Below are 20,532 nucleotides of genomic sequence, written 5' to 3' on the forward strand. Positions count from 1 at the left end.
CAAATAATAGAATGGTCTGCCCAGGGCAGTCATCATCCCTGGAGGTATTTAAGTGGCATGTGGACCTGGTGCTTAGGGACATGGTTTTAGTGTTGACCCTTCAGTGCTGAGTCAAAGATTGGACTAGATGATCTTGAAGGTCTCTTCCAACCAAATATATTCTGTGATTCTATGATTTATGCTGCTTCTCATGTTATACTTATACAGGCTCCACCAAACACTTCAAATACATTTTATAAGGCAAGATAATATAAAAGATAATAAAAAACAATTCTCTGGCCCTAAAATCTCCTAAAGTCACTTAAGATGGTAGGCAGAGAAAGGGAGTAGGGTTGTAGGAGACAAGGGCTTCACCTGATGTCTTGAGACATAACCAGTGTTGCTGCTGCTAAGAGTGCACTGCCACTGTCTCAAGACTGAAGCCAAAATTATTCCTTCTCTGCTGCCTTTTGCATCATCAGGTATTTGCCTTTTTTTGTCCAAAAAAGTGCAACAAACCCTCTGCTTCACATATAACTTGCAAGGTCATTCGCACAAAATGTACAAAAAGCACATTTTTGTTGATGGAATGGCCTTTTGCTAATGAGGTAATTAGTGATATTATAGCAGAAAAAGAAAAGGGGAGGGGGGGATTTTTTTTCTCCTTTTCCTCCTTTTTGCAAACCCAGTGAAGTGGCAAATTTTGTTGCATTTGCTGTATGTGCACAATATTTCAACCAGCTCTAGAAAGTAATGTGTTTTTTGAGTAGCTACTGTATATGCTGAAACTAAGTTATAATAATTTGATGACTAGGAACAGGATTAATTCAATGAACTGCTGTTCTCATGACAATAGCAAAATATGGTAGGGGACAGACTTAGCATGAATAGAAATGTTTAGGACATCTTACTGCTTCATCAGTGAGAAGCCTGAGAAGGACAAATATCCAGCAAGGATATTAGGGGGTCATATCTCTTGAGGTGCAGCAAGGTAATAATTTAATTTCTCTATAAGAAAACCAGGAGCTGCAATGAAAACTATCATCAGAGGAAGCATGAATATATATATACAATAGAAGAATAAAAACCAGTGAAAGATATAATTACATTAAATTATAGCAACTGCCATGTAGATGTACCAATGAAAGTAACAAAAAGAATTGTCATTTCCTTTAGAAATGATGTTTGATGATATCGCAGACTCTTCACATCTCCTCACACGTGGAGATGTGCCAGTTATCCAACATCTAAGGGGAAAACAAAGAGCCCCATTCCAGCCTCAGTTACAGTACAATTGGGAACAGCACTTGGCTGTCAGCTAGGATGTGACAATCAAAACTAGAGCTCCTGACTGAATGATATTTGGAAAAGGGGATTTTTTCTTTTTTAGCTTTTAAAAAAGCTGTTACATCGGGTACAAAGAGACATGGACCTATCCCTTGTTCTCTCACAACATAAATAATAACCACCCATAATGCTATGAAGAATTTTTGTGAAATGGCTCACAGATGAACATTTTCATAGTGTAAGTATCTGAGACCAAATTTAGAGCAAGTAAGTGATATGCACATATGTTATGTAAAGGCCTAATATTCACTGAAGATAAGGAAGTATTTTTCAGCTGCATGTACTGCAGAATTTGGATTCACAGAGCTATAAATAGTTTGCTGAAGTTATGGAAGAAGAGAATTATAGCACCAAAAAATAACAAATTAAAGATTATTAAAAGTAAAGTTGGCAAGAAAATTTTCTGTTCTGAATCAGAATAAAACCCAGGTCTTTTTCTCCTGCCACTCTTTTGCTAAAAAAAGCACTTTCACCAATTCAGATGTTAGCTGAGTGTTTTTGGCACCTGCTTGGATGTGAGATAGTTTGGTTCAAGATTCTCTGAGTTATGGTTTTGCAAAGAAATTGTGTATGAGATCATTTGGTTTCTTCTTTTGGAATCATTCTGTGCAAACAAATGGATAACCAGTGTATCCTACATTTCAGCTGGATATATAACCAGGGGCTACAGAGCATTTCACCCATTTCAGATGGGCCAATTATCTGGGGCTACAGAGCATCCCCCCAGCTCCATGGTTAGAGATATCCACCCACCCCAGCATATCTGATGGACAGGAGATCACAACATTCATCCTGGATGTGAGAAAGTGTATGCTTGCTCTTAATCAGCTTTCAGATGTTGTGGAGTTAGCCTCTGAATTACTTTGGCCAGATGATACTAGACATGAAAAAAACCTTCTCCAAAATCCTTGAAAGCATTATGTTCTTAGCAAAATGATGGTCTGGAGAAACTGGCATCACCCATCAGAAAATGTTCCTGTGTAAAATTCCCAACCAAGCAGAGAACCAATCCCTTTTAAATTTTCTAGCATACTGCTTGCTGTTGCATATTGTACCAGTATATACTTTATTTACTGCATTCCTGCAGAAATTTTAATCAGTGAAGTCCTACAGCAAGAGCGTTTCTAGGTAGAAACTACTATTCAGAGAATGACACACATTTCCTTACTCAATGTAAGTAGTAATGATACAAAATGATATCTTATGTTGTGTTAAACCCACATGGCATGGATGTATTTGCAACACAAAGTGCAAAGCCACAAAATGTCAGGACTATGGAATCTGAAGTTCACTTATACCAAGTGACTTAAACATATAAATGAAGCTTGCAGAAGTCTGAAACTAATAGAGCTGTTAAACTGTCTCTCCTTAAAACAGGAATTAGTTGACCTGTTTCTTTTAATGGCCAATGGTGAATCTTGGTTGTCCATCAATCGTCAGATAGGTACCATGAGAACAGGAGAATGCTTCCTGTGAAACAGAAAGGTCCTGAGATAGACCTTGAGCCTTACATGGGACTGCATGGAAACAATGCAGATCCTTTTGTATTAAAGAAAGCAAAACACACAGAGATCCAAATGTTAAAATGTAGTAAAGATCTGATTGAGGGTAGACCTAGCTGTCAGGATATTTATTAAAATGAGAGCAGGAAGATCACATGTGGTAGTTGCCCAGGCTTATGCAGTCGGTTATATTTACAGAGAAACTGGAAGCATTGTGTGTGTAGTATTTTACAACATGTGGTGAAGCTAAAGCTAGAATAAATTAAAATAACCCAGCTGAAACCAGAGGAATTGTCCCTGTTAACTCATGGCATGCTGCAGTGACAGTACACTAGCAAGATGAAGAGAGATGCCCATTGTCACTCTGCAAAGAAATAACAGACCCTCTAATTTACTGGCTCAAAGCCAGCTGATTTCATTTAGAGAAGAATGCAATGAGTTGTACCTATCCACCAAATCTGAGAATCTCTATTATTAATTTACTTTTTATGTATTTTTATTGTAATGGATGATAGCAAAACTTAGGAAGAGTATATGGTCCCACACAAGCAGCTGTGAAAAGATCTCCTAGAATTCAGATGAACGGCATGGCTAATAGACTACTCTTACTGAAGAGAGAAAACATAGTGTCAATCATGCATGCTGACAGGGTGCAATTAACCCAGCATCAAATTGTAGAGAGATGGATGGGACCAGATGGTCCTGTTATCCTAACAAAGGATTACACAGCAAGTGTCCTTCGGAAGAAAGAGCGTTTTTTAACATAGACCTTTGGAACAAAAAATGATGATGTGAACTAAAGAGACGTTACACAAAACAGAAGCTAGCAAATAGTGTTTTAAATATGGATTCCAATAATTAATTAGGTGCTTTAAATAAAAATACATGTTATTTTTTTATCTTAATATCTACTGAAATTTACCCCAAAAGCTTTCCCAAGAGACTGATGTCAAACAGAATCACTGAAAACAAAGACAGCAAGGAATGATCAAAAAATCATAATTCTTGTAGTTACTGAAAAAAACCTTTCATTTATTAACCTAAAACTGGCCAAATGTTGCTTCACTAATCTGCTGCACCTATGGGAAATGCGTACTCTGAAACCTAATTAGAGCAGAACACCCTGAAACCCTACCCAGAGAGCTGCAGTGACTGACTGGGTTTGTACTATTAGAACTGATGCTCTCCCCCAATATGACAGAGAGTATTAAGTATGGGGAAGATATAACAAAGAAATCAGGTAAAATAAATAAATAAGAGGAATTTCTAACAAAGTAAAATTTCAGCTAGGTAATAGAAACATATTACTTGAAAAGCCCCACTGAGCACTACTGCCATGTGAAAAGCCCACATACCAGTGAATTCCCAAATGGCATTCCTGGTATTAGAACATGAATCTGAAACCTTGGAGCCTTCTACTGTCTCTAGGGTCACAGGATTTTCTTCTAAATACATAGATCTAAGCACATCACAAGAAACTGTTATATTGGAGGATAAGGAAAAGGCTGGAAATAAACAGAATGCTACAGAAACGAGCACAGTTCTGGTTATGCGTCAAAATACTAAATAATAGTACTAATGTTCAGATAGGAAGTCATATATTTGCCTATATTGACATAATTGTAATAATAGTTATGGTCTCAATGTTTTGGGAGAATGTCTGTGTGCTTGGTAAGGAATATTTAAAGCTTTTTAGCCTAAGGAAATGCACAAAAGAGACTTACAGAGGATTTAAGATACAATCCATGATCACCTACTAAATCATGGAAGAAAATACTCTCCTTGGATTCCCTCACTAATTGAAGACTAAGTAACCTACAGTACCATTATATCCTCTATTCTTAACATCAGAAAAGCCCATGAGGAAGCCATGCAGTCATGCCTTAGCTAACTAGCTGCGTGAGGCAGATTTGAACACCTGTGGCTCAGTCAACTGTGCTGTTATTTCTGCATGTCTAAGAAACATTACACATTAGAAACACATAACTTCATGCTTTCTATCAGCACTCAGAAATAGAAACAAAGCCTCCAGTCACTGTGCAAGACTCAAAGTTTGTTAAGATCTACACTACGCAGTAGATATTCTTTAATTTAAATACCTGGCATGCTTATTTTCATGCTCAAGCACCATTCTCTTCCTCGGTGCACAAGAATGCTCTCTGAATTATTGAGAAGATCTAGATTTTCTACTTTTCTTGGTCCAGGGCTGGTTACAATGTCTGTATCGAGTTGATTTTCACACACACACGGAGATAAAACAACAAAAAAGCCCCAAAACTCCCAAACAAACCCCAGCTCCCCCCAAAAACATCCCAGGTATATGACTGTATGATTTCTTAATTTAAAAGTATCTGCCATTAACAAACCCATATATTCTAATTACAAAAAAAAAAAAAAAAAAAGAATAAAAACCCATATATTCTAATTAAAAAAAAAAAAATAAAAAATTTCCATGCTGATGTGTTGCTGTGGTGCCTTACAGGAGCCAAAGGTCAGAAGTGGCATGAAAGTGCTACCAGGAGTCAGGTTGCTCTCCAGGTGGACATATCTCACTTTGCATTTTGGCTGCAGAATACAGGTAGTTCAATCAGATGGGTAAATAGAAATACACACGGATATAAAGACACTGGGAGGCCGGATGCAACAAGGAGAATAGAAGCCTAACTACCGCTCCTGTAAGAATTTTTCCTCAAAAGTGTATTTTATCAGTTTTCTGAGGTATCAGACAAGGGGGAAGCTCATTCAAGACTCCTTTGCAGAAGGCAATGTCTCAGGTCTACCCTGTAGACCTCACAGCAACTCCATTGAGCTTCCCATCAGACCCTCTACAAGGAGTGTCACATTGTGTTTGAATTTTTCTGGTACAGTTTTGAAGAAGCTTTTGTGCCATTTCTGTGGGTTTTCTTGGGTTATGATTTTCCTCCTCTTATAAATTCCACAAGATCTAGACTTCTGCAAGCAGATTGAGAATCGACTTTCCTTTCATGACTCCACCTTACACAAAACCAAAGGAAATATTTTGCAATGTAGGCTCAACGCAGCCACAATTAAAAAGTGACCTGCTTGATGCCTTCTCAGAATTATCTGAAGGATATCAGCTCTTTTCCAACTAAGGAAATTATAAAAGATCTCATCAGCAGATAGAATATAGCTGTAGAAAATGCACATCAGCATACCTTACCGAAAGTAAAATAAATCTTGAAAGTTTAATATCCCCCTTTCTTGGACCTAAATAGGCCCCTTTGGAAAACTATTTTATTGTTTCTCATTAAATTAGAATTGTGCTGAGATGCCACTATCTACCATTTCCTATTATTATTAATGTAAAAAAAGGAAAAAATTAAATCACTGCATATTCAGCATTTCCCTAGTTAAAACTAGACAGAAAGAAAATCTGAGTTGTGTTTTTTCTTAATTCATGCTAATTTAAAAACAGAAAGTTCTTTACTTTCCCCCCCCCCAGTTTGCATCTGCATTTAAAGATAGCAATATTTTCTAATGATAATTAAGAACCTTTAATTTATTGGTTTATTACTTCTGTCCTACATTAACAGCTCTTACAGAAACAGCTCAGAGATACCACGTCTGAATGTGCTTAATTCCTCTCTCATTAACCTCAGAAACACGTGGTAACTTCTAGGCAACTCAGAGCAGAAGTCAGTGGATTTTCTTTGCATTTGGAGTTGTTAGTGAAGTAATAGCCTACTGTACAACCACGTGTCCCAAGTCTGTTGCTCACCAAAGTTTCAGCTTTCCCGACCCTCTTGCATTTAGCAATTACAGCTGTAAAGAGGAGCTTGTCATGTACAATCATTTACATATTAGGGGATGTTCTATTAATGAAATGTTAATATTTTTCCATAGCTTGCTCAAGGCAGAATGCTTGAATCAGGCTGGCATTTTTATAAAGAAAACAGAAAGCGACAGAGATATGCATATGGATAAGAGAAAATTCTCCTTAATAATGCAATAGTAAGAATCAACATTTGTAATTTGCCCAAAGACTCTTTTATTTGCTATAAAAACACAGTTGCTTAAATTTTTCAGACATTTTTGCGCTTTGCTCATTTAAAATTCATTGAAGTAGGGATGAGTCAAATGAAAGAGAAGAGCTGGAGAACGAGGAGATGGTTCCCTTCTCTCTTGCCCAGTGGGCAGTGAGGATCAAGCTGGGACCAAGGCAGGGACTGTAGCTCAGTTTATGTTCTTGGATTACTTCTACTTTCTGTTCAACAAAGAATGTTTTACTTATTTGGTTTGAGGATTAGGATTGGGAGTACTTGCTTTTGTTCTAGTTCTGGGATCCTAAGGAGCAACAGTGAATGCTTGTAGGAATTGCTATGAATGGGTGACCCTCCTGTGAAGTGAAAAATATGGATTGAAATCTCAAGGCCAGAGAACAGAAGAGCTCATATCATCTCCTGTAGTGAAGATTCAGTGATTCCTACCAAAGACTTAGTGTGATCCACCATAAAACAAAAGTGGGATGGCAAAAAGTGGCAGATTTTCTTACAGTGAGCAGTGAAGTGCAGCAGTGTAGTATGAAGCACACACAGGGATAAATATAAGGCTGCCATTAGAGTTCTCTCTCAGTTCAGCAAGTCCCAGTCTCCATTCCCCAGTAGCTCCCAGACCCTGCATTTCACACTGCAAAAAGAGATGCAACATTAGACACTTTGTGGAAAAAGTTTCCATCTTCTTCTACAACAAATAGCAGGGCCCTCTGCAAAACTTCCAAGATGTTGTACTAACTGCTCTGGTCACTGTGAGGCAACAATTCTACTTCTGAAGTCTGTATTCAGGTGGCCACAGTGACAATATCATCATCATTATTTAAAAATCACAGCCTGGTAAAGATCAGTGAGACTGATGAAATCTACAGCCACTCTTGTTTTAACTGTTCTAAATTCCCTGTTCTGTGCCATGAGAAGAAGGATACTCTAGCTTGGACTATGCTCGTCCTTAGCAGATCTAAGGTTTTATAGCTGCTGTTTTCTGCCCTGGCAGAATCTGTCTTTGGGGATCCCACAGTCTCATTGCAAAATTTGATGTCTCCTCCAGTTATTTGGAAAAGAGATGCATACCCTTTGCCACTCCCTTCTTTTTGGACTGTTAGAGAACTTTGGAGCATTTGCAGTTTAAAAGACAACAGGGCTGATGACACAAGTTCATTAGTGCCTAATCCACAGTTCCAATGGCTGCGTGCCACCGAGTTTCTGCCTGAGCGACCTCGACAGGCAGCGGTGTAGTCATGGTGCGATTTTAATAAGTGTCAGAAAATCTGAAGTACTAACGTATCCCTAATGTTACTTTTTGGCATCGTTATCCACTGGAGAGGGAAGAATGAAATTGAAATGTCTGTTTCCAGAAAAAAAAGAAATCTCACCTGGGTTGAGTGTGAAGGAGTGAACGGCTCAAGAAACCTGCATTAGGATTAGGTTAAATCCCTTCCAACTGACTTGCTCCAATCCAGCAGGGGTCAATTGGAAATTATCACTATTTGACATCCACAAAGGCATATGTTTCAAAACAGGCTTTTTCGTTGCCTTTTGGGATGAGTTGCCAATGAAATTAGTTGTTGGCTTGACTGCATTAGTATTTATTATGTCAAGTGTTGACACTGTGCCCTGTGCAATAGGACATGAAAAAATAAGGAGAGACTCTGCTGCTCTCAGCTTAAAGCACAAAGGAAGAGGTGCAGGGGCAGCATGGATCACAGAGACATTCAAGAGCAACTGATAACCCCATCTTTCATACATACAACAGGGACAAAAATGTGTTGATCTGTGAGACTGAAACAAGCTCACCGGACATTAGGAAGAAAACTGAATGCTCCTGCTTCACCAGTCAGCAAAGTTCCAGCTTCAGGATTCCACAAAATAAGTTCGTAGAAACACTTCACAGAAAAGTCTCAGAAAAACTAAAGTATGGAACGAATTCTGCTTTGATTATCTTTTCTAATTCTAGTGTAATTAGCTTGATTGTCTTTACCCAAAGTTCAATTACAGATGTGTAAGGAAAGACCCAAATTTGACCCTGTATTATATCTCATGTATGCATTGACAAATAAATGCTTAAACTATTACTATACTATAGTAAACTATTAGTAGTATTATTAGTGTGATTTTGGTGATTTGAATCTTGATTAATATTTATTTTTGAAGACTCTCCTAGCTGAAAGATTGTAAAATGAAACTATATCCAAATGACCAAATGAATGTGATAATTCTAAAGAAGTAAGTTTGTTACTATTATGCTTCACTGAATAATTTGTATTAAGCTATGTTTTAAATCAGCATTTTCTCAAATTGAAGAACAACTGATGCTAAAGTGTGTGGTAGATTATAATACTTGTAATTTGCATAAAAATAAAAACCCCAGTTTATCACTAGTGTTCTTTCTAGCAAGGATTTCTAAAACCAGTGGCTAGGAAATATTGTTGGTTTTCAGACCACACTTCATCTAATTATACAAAAGCATATCCACAGAATTGCAAGGGTTCATGGAAGAGATAATCAAATCACAACCATTCAGAATGAGAGAGATGCTCAAAATGGAACTGCTGATGCAGCAATTTAATTACAGCAGTTTAGCAGCAAGTTCTTTAATAGATGTCACAGGTCTAACGGTTTTGGGTACAGAAAGACATATTGAAATAAAAACCCCAAACACAGCTACAGAAGCAGATGAACACTCAGGTCTTCAGGATGCACCATCTTTTTACAGAGTTATATTAACATTTTCTTGGAAAAAATAATTTCCAAATGCCTAGCACAAAGCAAGCATCTGTCTTGAGTTAGTTCACATCAGTGGCACTAAAGGCAAAGTAATAATTTAATTGAGGAAAATAGTAATAATCTGAAATGTATTTCTAGAGGTATTTGAGCAGTAGCTTCTGCATTTATTTATGTACAAGTAAAAAAGGGCTTTATTCTCAACGTTGGATGACCAAAGACATCATAAAGATTCTTATTGATTGAAAAGAGTTTTTGCTGATTCTCATGTGTGAAATAGAACAGATTTTTTTTTCACTCTGGTAATTGCTTCTTTTTGTTGTAGAGTGTTAAAACAGTGCAACCAATTATGGTGAAAATTAATCCAGTATTTACTCTTTTAAGATTATGTATGTGCTGCTGCACGTTTCAGAAGAGACTTTTATTGAAAATTTGGCCCCAAATCTTAAAAGCTGACAAAGGTGAACCTCTGAATTTTACCTAGAAGATATTTGGAAATTATACTAATGTCAATATTTATCACTTCATTGCTGCGTTTTTTATGTAAAGCATGGCAAAGAACTTGTTCTTGTACTATTTTTTGTCTTTTAAAAAGAAATATTTAATTATTAAATATCATACTTTTTAAGCAACAATAATACTATTTTCCTTGTTAACTGTAAATTCTGTATGGACCAGAGCCCTCTTCAAAATCAGGTAGTCAGATTTTTTGGCTTTAGTATTATGTCAACCAGAGCATCATGAAAACACACATCAGTGTAGGAACTTGTGTATGGAAGGACTATGGAAACAGAGAGGTCAAGCTGACATGATGCAACAGATGGCAGTGTTTGCATCACTGGTTAACTCCACACAGGCTGGTGTGCAGATGAGAGAGTTACTGACACCTTGACTGCAGAAATACTGTCTCAGGCCTGGAAAACGATCTAAGCCTTGTTCCGTGCAAGCTGACTCGCACTGTGTCTTGGCAGAGATCGTCACCTGGGGCACAGGGCTGAGCAGGTTTGCAATATGTAGGTTTTTGGGCTAATGGGGCTATTTCTGCCTCAGCTGTCGCTGCGTTTTGCTAGCGACATTAGTGCCAAGATTCGTGGGATTTCTAACATATGCAGTGCTTCAAATTTGGGTGCTTAGCTGGGAACTGTTTAAAAGAGATCTGATTTTGAGAAGAACAGCATGTAGTGTTTCCCAAAAATCATGTCCTCCTAATGGGTCTCTAGGTGATTGTTCCAAATTGGGACCATTCACAATTTGCTAATCCCTTTGGAAATCTGAGTCCATGGGGACTTGCACAGAAAACATTTAGGAGACCAGGGATTTGTGTTCAAATAACCTCTGAGCTTATTCTACCATGGGTGATACTGGGCTGTCCCATGTAATATTGGTGCATAAATCAGAAAAGCAGAGAATGTAAAAGTAGAGAATATAAAAGAGATGCACCAAGACAATTAGTATAAATACAGCCAACAAGGAATATTATGATGAAATTAATGTTTTTAAACTTGCATTTTTAAACAAAACAAAACAACCCCTCCAAAAAAAAACCCACCAACCACACATTCCATTGAAGCAGGTTAAGGTTTTTCCTCTCCTAACAAAGTCATACATTGTTATTGCTATTTTACATGATAGATGGGTTAGATGGAGCAATTCCCACATGAGGTTGTGGAATGTTTATTTTATTTCTCCTACTATTTTTGTCAATCCTCAACTTAATGTTGCATTTACACAGGCTTCTTACATCAATGGCATATAAATATCCTGTGACCAAAGATGTGTGTCAGCAGTACACATCAAGACTTTTTTCCTTCTATTATTTTATAGTAAACTATTAAATCCTGAATACGTCAGCTGGATGTATCAATTGGTCTCAGCTTACAGCTAGTGTAGCCTTACTTAGGCTGAGACTTGTAAACCACACATTGTAAACATTAATGTGCAGCGTTAAAATCAAAAGTTTTGATGGTACAAATGGTTGTTTACGACCTCCTGCTTCCATGCACATTGACTATGACTTTACTTGTGTTTATACAAGAGCAAAATTGGGTCCCCTAACATCTGATTTGTACAGCTGCAAGGAACAGCCAGATAACAGAGAAACAGAAACTTCACAGATTGGGGTTAAAGTGGGTTCCGTGTTGAGCGTTGTCAATAGGTTCCTCGTTGCTAAGGAAACTATTTCCTTGGTAGCTGCATGTTTGCCACATCTTACTAAATTGGTGTCAATCTCAAGCAAAGAACAATGTGTTGTGGCATCACAAAACCCCCCCCACAAAACAAAAACACCAAATAGGTTTAAAGTTTATTAAATACTAATTAAAATAAAACAAACCAAACTGAAGATAGTGTATGATAACTCACTGAAAAGCTCTGATTGTATGAGAGTCATTAGCTGGCTGTACAGGTAAGAGTATTTGTATAGTAAATAAAAATGTTTGGCTTCTAGAAATTTGAAAGGCACCCTTTCACAAGTATGTACTTTTCAGCTATTGAAAAATCTCAGGTGATGTGTTCATACAGTCACTGGTTTTGTGCACGGGAATGGATGTGCTACTCTGGCATGATTTTTTTCTTCTTATTGATGTAAAGATTAAATGATATTTTCACCATCCAGTATTATTTGATGTGGTAGTTTACAACCTCGGGGTGGGCAAAGGAGATTCTAGGTGCACTTGTAGAAATTCAGAAGTACAAAAAGATGCTGCCCACTTTCCATGTGTAGTTATCAAGAGCAGTTTGTAAGGAATGATGAAGTATAGTTGTTCTTGTATCCCAGTGCACCTCCCTTCCCCTCTGCTTTCCAAGTACACACATGTTGCAGATTTTTTTTTTTTTGAAGTGGGATGTTCCAAATATGCCAGTTTAAAGGCCATGATATTCAATATATACTCTTGACTGTGGTATCTATCCCCTGTTAGACTGTGAGGCAATTAAATCATGTCTATATGATTGTGAAATAAATTCAGTGAATGTGGCTGAAGAATAGGATCAACTTGATGAGATGAACCACACTGAGGAATACCAACAACGTTTCTACAGCTACTCACAACCTTACTCTGTTTCTGTAAAATCTGAAAACACAAAACCCCATTTGTGCTTTCTCCCAAATGACCAACGAGTCACTATGTTGTCCCACTCTGGCTGTTCTGTCCACAGCCAACATACCCAGCCTATGGCAAATCACTTTTTCTTGCAACATTTTTATAACCTTTCAATTTGTAAGAAAAGGAGGAGGTGCAGTGAACATCTTTCTACACAGAATAACTGAAGAGTACAGTAAGAAAACATGAAAAGAAAAACACTACAAACTAGGGACTTCTGCAAAAGTGAGATGTTGAAAGGGAACCAGTGCAAGGAAAATCTTAGAAATATGCCAAAGCCTTCCATTTTTCTGCTCCTTAATGCTAAACTCAATTATTGTGTATCCCCAAGTTCAGATTTTTAAAGGTGCCCAAACTATATGAAAACAGACATCAGGTCAAAAAGCTCAAGAATAAAAAATGACACATTGAAAATAAACAGAAACTACATGGACGTTTCTACTGTGGGGATCGTTTAACTACAAATAGAGTTTGGGGTTTTTCAAGCATTTTTTTCCATAGTATTTAGCCTCTTCTACATTCCATCTGTAAACTTCAGGAAAAATACTTTTCATTTTCAGAAATTGCCATAAGCAGAAGATGGTACAAGCACGTAGGAGATGGAGGTAAGGTAACAGAAATTAAAGACAAGAAGCAATCCATGCGAAATTAGTTTGATTGACAGCAGTCCTATTTCACAGTGTACTGCAGTTAACAAACCTGACGCAGCAGCAGAACTCATGCACTTTTTTTCCCCTTTTTCTTGGAAAAAGCAAAACATATTTTGCAAGCACTGGCAAAGCTATGTAAAGTCAGCTTTTCTCAATCTACCTGGTTTCTGCTAGCTTATGAGAGTTGCAGTGGGTATTTTGTGGGTTTCATGAAGAACTGCAGAGAAAATCCTACTTAAGCTCCATAATCTTAGATGTCTCATAAGTGAGCACATTCACTCAATTAATCAGACTATTGCAAAATACAGAACCGTGTTAACTTCCATACCTTTGGATAGGAATTGAGACAACATGGACCTAGGAGAGTCATGTAGCTATCACTGGTAGAAACAAGAATAAAGGCCATAGTTCTCCTCTCAGTTTTCATTGAGTTCAAGAAAACAACAACATTCATGGATGCAAATACGGTCTGATCAACATTTGATCCCATTCTTATTTTCAGTGAGAAAAGAAATCCAAGTAGGACAGGACATTTTAAAACAAACTGTGCAGGAGAAAAAGAGTCTGTGTACATGTTTAATTGGATTGTGAAAGAGGAAGCACTGAGCAGAAACTGGCTGAGATTCTCAGTGCAGATGAGGTAAAGAGCACACAGCTGTTTCAACTTACATTTACCCAGACCACCTCTGTTCAACAGGAACTCTCTGTATAGAATTAGAGGGAGTTTGATGGTGGAATGTAAAGTCACAGGCAGAGATGTGCTTTGCCATATGTGAGCTGTTTCTCATAACACCTCTTGTGCAGGGGCGAAAGGATGGATGTGGGACGTAACTGAGCTAGCAGGATCAATGTTTCCTAAAACAAACCTGCTTCGTGTAGGAGCACTTTTGACCTGTTGCAACTGCTCTGGCAACACAGTCATGAGAAACAAGTTTGAATGAACTTCACTATATAGTTGACAGTATGATCAGTTCAACAGAACAGAAACAGAAAAACATAACAATTCGTCTCTTACTATATTGTCTTTCAGATTTTTTTCCCCTAAGCATTTTCTAACATTTGAAAATACAGAATCTGTCCTAGAAGCCACTACCTTTTGCTGCATCCTCAGAAAGAGGTCAAAAGCAAAATTTAACACAGATTTATTACTTGTTTGGTTTAATGATGGTTGCTTTGCATGTTTGAATGCTGTTTGCAGTGGTATTAAGAACAGTGAAAACTTACTGTGCTTAAGGGCAGTCTGTTTTTCAAGTGCTTCTGTTTACTTTGGATGCTTGCTGGTTTTGTGTCTTGTACCTTGAAAACTGATTTGCTCCACAGGAGCAAATATATCCTGGCCTCTCTTCTGTTAATTTAACAGCCTACTACTTAACATTGGAGATCAGAAATATTATGAGATATGGGAAATAAAAAGTGTATCAGAGGACTTTAATGGGGACATTGAGGTTAATATCTGTCTATGCTCTTTCTTGAGAAACTGCAAGCAAGACAATTTATTGGATCGGACCTGAGTTTTATGTTTAATTATCTAAAGCATGGTGTCCTTAGCAGCACAGCTCTCCACTGCCTGCCATCTAGAGAAGCAGCAGGCAGAGTGACTATGAACTCCATCAGCTGGGACCTGAACCAAAGGTTGTGCTATGAACAGCAAAGTCAAGAACACCATGCAGAGGGCTGATATGATAGACCCTAACAGAAAGACTTCATACAGGGCTAACACTAATAGGAAACTGCTAAATATTCATAAAAACACTCTCAAATAGCAATATTTTAGCTATCACAGAATCAATCTACACAAAAGATCAAATAATGAAAAATTATTTCTTGGCACAGGTTCCTCTGACACTGTTTCCTTACAGCCTGGAACTACAGGGACATAAGTAGTTTCCTGCAACTTCATAATAAAAGCATTGCAGATAGTTGGTTGAACAAGTGGAATATCACACTGGCATTTTGGTATCATTGGCAGCCTTCCTTGATTATTGACACCACTGCTCCTGTAACAGCCTGCAGAGCTGCAGCCAGCATCTCTAGCATTTGTCACTGTCACTTCACGAGTGCTCGGCATTGTTCAGGAAATTGTATGTGTAAAGCAAAACTGCCTGCGACCAACTTCGACAAGAGAGCGTGGATGTGAGGGTGCTTGAAACTGAAACAGAGGTTTTATGTGTCCTATTATGTGCCCCAGCAAGAGCCATAAATAATTGTGACAAGGATTTTTTTTGGTGTTACATGTGAAAGTCCTTGACTGTGCCTCCTGCTTCAGCTCCCCCCTCTCTCTCATGCACTACAGCTGCCAAGCTGCATGATGATAGATGGCACTATGCAGCAAATGACAGCCGGATAGATTTTTTAGTTTGTGCTTTAGAGAGAATCAGATATGCTGTATAAAGCAATAAAAAAGCATACTCACAAGGTGGGTTAAAAATAGCTGGCACAGCAGTAGATGAGTTTGCTGTTTATCAAAAAGTTAAATCTTTACGTATAAAGTCCAGGTGATGTGTTAATTCTTTTAAATCTTAGCAAGTAATGATTTTAAGCAGACAAGCCTATGGAGATTCATATTTTTTCCCTCCATCTTTTAATGTAGAATTATACTGTAAGCCTGGGTATAAACTTTTCTGAATAAGGAAGGCATACAAAATACAAGTGGAAATAGACTTGTTCCTTATAATGAGATGAAGAAAATCCTGAATCGGTGTAAGTATGTTTGAAAAGTTTGCTCTCAAATTAGATCTTGAAATGTGAGCCCAGACTCCCTGTAATTTTGAGTCATTGAGCCACTGAAGTCAGCAAGACTCTTTAGAATGAAATTAGACTGAGATTATTTGATATAGCAAGTTATTTATATCCTTGATAGATCATGCTTGATGAAAAACACATATTTAGGTTTTTAATATATATTATGTTCTCTTATATGCTAAAATGTAGTAATTTTGTGGTACTGGCTTAATGCAGCAAGAATTCAGGTGCGTGAGAGCACTCCCAAAATATTTGTGGAGTATGCATTACAAAGACATAGGTAGCCATTGAGACTGCACAGAGAAGCTAGATAAAAAAGGATGTGCAAATGCTTCTGTTCTGCACAGTGGTAAAATCTGACAAGTACATACACATAAGGCAGCAGCTTTTCCTCATACTTAATATTTTTCAGTAATTGAATACGATGTTCTGAAGAACAGGATGTTCCCCTGAAATGTACACTGTGCACATCTGAGATGTGCAAACTTGGAAGTTGTTCTGTCCTTTCCACTGGATGTTAACTTTACTTGTTTTCCTCTGTGCTTTCTATTGATCTAGATTTCATGTAACAAATGGCCTGGTTTCCCAGCCACCTTGGAAATGTCATGCAGGAGTCAACAAAAATACTTAGTGTATGTTTTATAAAGAATTACAGCTGGCTCTGAATTACTCTGGCTTTCATCTCTGTAAACCCAGTCTGGTTGCTCTCTGTATCGATGGATGAGCAGAAGTACCAGGAAATGATTCAATGAGCCAGTGAGTTTCCCAGTTCACGGACATGACAGCTTGAGACATACTTATTCACTCTGCCTCTGTCTCCTCATACACTATACTTGAAGCTGCTATGTAATTTAAGAGTACTCAGTATATCAGATCTCAACTATTTTTCCCCCCTGATTTCTGATGAATCATGTTAGGAAAGCTGTGCTTTTAACACTGGAGGATGTGACATAATGCAAAACAGCACAAGAAGTATATTAAAAAAATATGTCTGTCAGACTTTATATTGCTGGAAGGGGATAATTTGAGTTATATGCCCATAATTCAAATTTGGGGATAATTCAACACCCAAACAGATACATTTGGAGCTGTACCCAGTCATCTGATATAATACTGGCTGTTGTTTATTACTTACTCCTATGTTGTTAAAGCATCACCTCCCCATGCTATGCTTAGGGGACAGTTTACATTTCCACAATAAAATCCATTTTCTATAGGTTTATAACTCAGTTTACATTTCACAGGGCTGCTGCCTGGCATATGAATTTCAGTTCAAGTCTTGCTGGTTTGACTAAAAATAACTGTCAAAGCAGCTTATTTATTTAAAAATAATTAATTGATGCAATGGAGGAGTTTTAAAATATGTAAAATTGTTTCCCAGCCCAAAGAGTTTTAGCAGCTCCCAACTACTTTCTAGAAAAGGACCTATTAAAGACCTTTTTACAAGAACCTGATGGATTTAGGACCAAATGGAACCACTTAAATAAGCAGATGTTCCAGCATCACTATATTTAGAGATAAGTCAGAACAGTAATAAAGCACAAGGCTTTAGAACTGAAAGGGAGCATTTCTTGTATGATGTGACAGCAGAAATGCAGAACCATACAGCTCAGTGTACTGGTCATGCCTACCACCATGTCACCACCACCTACATAGTGCTGAGGGGGGTCTCATGGGGATTTGTGGATACTAAATTCAGCAAAGGATCGAATCACTGGAGGAACAAAGGTTCCCACTTCAGTGCTGGTGTCTCCTTAAGTCAGGCATTGAAAACCTGAAAAGTCTGGGGCAGAGGTAATGTTATTGTTTAAAGAACAAAACCTTAAATGCCTAACTCACAGTCACACTGAGGGGCAAGGCTGAACGTCTCCCCCTTCTCCCAGGCATCTGTCTGACTCAAGGCATTCTTCCATATATGCCTCTTGTGTTTTCCACAAACTTCTAATTTCCACCACAATATTCTCCACTCTCGCATTACAGCACCCTCACTGCACAATTAGAAGGGCGTATATTAACTTTTATTTCCCTATCACTTTTCATTTTCTCAGGATCTCTGACCAAGGCAGGACAAGGAGTACTAACAAAAGCTGAAGGATCAGTTGCCAGGGATCTGAGCACGACACCTGATTTAATGCTTGCCCACCAGAAGCAGCGAACTAAAGGTTGAATGTATGTTCCTGCACAGCAGAAGAACTTCTCCCAATCTCCCAAAGGTGTCTCTTTCATTTGCTGAAATACCCTGAAATAACAAAACATTCTCAGCCACATAAGCAGAAAATAACATGACTGTCTCTTCACACTGACACCCTTTCTACCTGTGCCCAAGAAGCTATTACAACATGAGCTGAAATAGTTATGAGTGTTAAAATGGGCAAGCAGAAAGTCTAAGCTTTTCTACCACAGTGAGACCCATGGTCTAGTACACACACGAGAAAATGTGAAAGTTGTACCTGATACTTGCTCACTAGACCATATAATCATGCTTGCTGTTTTTTCTGATTAGTTCTGAAAAAAAGAATCATTTATTTTAAACCTGTTAGAGAATTTAATAGAAAAGAGTTGTTATAGACAAATATGTAGCTATCTCCACCTCGGGATGCAATGACAACTCTAACCTTTCCACATCCCTGTTTTTGCCCATTTCAGTATGTTGACAGCAGTGCCAAGTGGCTGGGAGGCTCTGTGGGTTATGGTAGTAGCCAAAATCTGCTGGGAGACAAAAGTAATGCAACTTTATTCCCAGTTCTGAGACATGCCTCTCCCCAGTCTGCCTGAGCAGGAGAAAGGAGGGAGAGGGGTGTGGTGTGGCTCCTTCCCAGGCAAATTATGGAGCTTCACCATCTCTGCTGTGCTTAACTGGAGCAAGGGTTATAGAGCAGGTTTGTGTTTGGATGCAACTTTGGAATATCACGTTAAGCCTGTACTGGTGTTTTGATTGCTAAACAGTTTGTGATCTCAGCCTTCCTGACCAGGCTTCATTTTAAACAGCTACCACAGATTTTGCACAGGTTGATACATGTGTCTCTGATCATCAGAGCCAAACTAGGGTTGCACCTCATAAACATTGTCTTTCATGGAAGAAAATGTTTTCTTTCAGGTCAGACTGAATCACTGGGCAAGCAAGGAGGAGGAAAGGGGGAGTTTATTATGCATGTCTATTCTGTCAAGAAAAGATGGGATTAACAGCTAATTTTCTGCCTTTATATTTCAGCCCCAAAGAAAGCTTTTTCAAAGAAACGACTTGCATCTCAAAATGACTTAACATCTGCAATGAACAAAGATGAGAAACTCACCAGGACACAGCCTGAATTCTAACTCCTCCTTTATAACTCTTTCTACTGCTGTAGTATGAAGCTGTAAATCATTACAAGGAAGAAAAAGAGCAAACAATGCCTGTACCTGAGGGCAGAGTCTTTTGCTTGGAGCAGATCTTTTGCTCCAAGTTGATCATCCTGGAGGGTTACAGAGATGCACTCTACTGTCAGAGGTTGTGAAGTGTGGAGCCAGGAGCTACTCTAGTTCCATGAACTAATGTGAGTCAGATCTCTGGTGATCAAGCATTTAATACCAAAAGTCAGTGGAAGGCATCAGATTGCAAATCTTCTGAAATATCATAGTACCAGAACTGGACAGCATGAGATCCCACCTTCAGACACAGGATGTTATCTGCCTCTGTAAGTGATCCAAATGTACAATTGTGCTCCTGGAGAGAAGGATGAAGCTATTTGAAAATCCATCCTTGAGCATCTCAGTCCCTTATTCTCTGTCTGGAACAGAGTATTCTGAGTTCTTAGAGAGATGAAAGCAGGAAAAGCAGGCCTGCAAAATTTTCCCATCCTACCTTAGCAACTTCCATTTTTCTTTTCATTCCCAGGGTTCAAGAAGAAAAAAAGACAAGAAATTAGCCTAGATGTAACTTTCTGAAACTTTCTGGTGGCCTGGGTAAGTTTCTCCAGAGCTGTTCTTAGGCAGAACATCTGCAGCACCACAGCGCTGACCCTGGCTGCTGGTGGGACCAGCAGAGGAGACCAGGCAGGGGGAGCAGCTGCTCCCCTTCCCCATCCTGCACAGAACAGCCCACACAGCACAGGAAGGCAACGGCTGCTAAACTGTTTGGAGCAAGAGTGCAGCCCATTCCCCTCATGCAGCAGAGTACTTCAGAGGACCTGTGTGGGAGTCCTAAACTGTCCAATTACCTTAATAGGCACAGTCTCACCCTAAAGTTTATAAACCATTTTAAGATCTACAGATGAGCAGAAGACTGCACATAACAGCAAACAAAGAGTTATTGCTGCCTGCAGTGAGAGACCAAGCAATTGAAACCACCATGGCTGTCTTTGTAGGTTCTATCAGTTAAGTGAGTAGACCTGTCTCATGATAAATCACTGAGAGTCAGGAACACTGTAAAACTCCCTGGAACAAATTCTCTGCTGGTGCAACTCTACTCAAGTCAAAAGAACAATGTCAGGAAATTATG

Source organism: Indicator indicator, chromosome 24 (genome assembly GCF_027791375.1).
Source record: "Indicator indicator isolate 239-I01 chromosome 24, UM_Iind_1.1, whole genome shotgun sequence".
In the NCBI taxonomy this organism is placed as follows: domain Eukaryota; kingdom Metazoa; phylum Chordata; class Aves; order Piciformes; family Indicatoridae; genus Indicator; species Indicator indicator.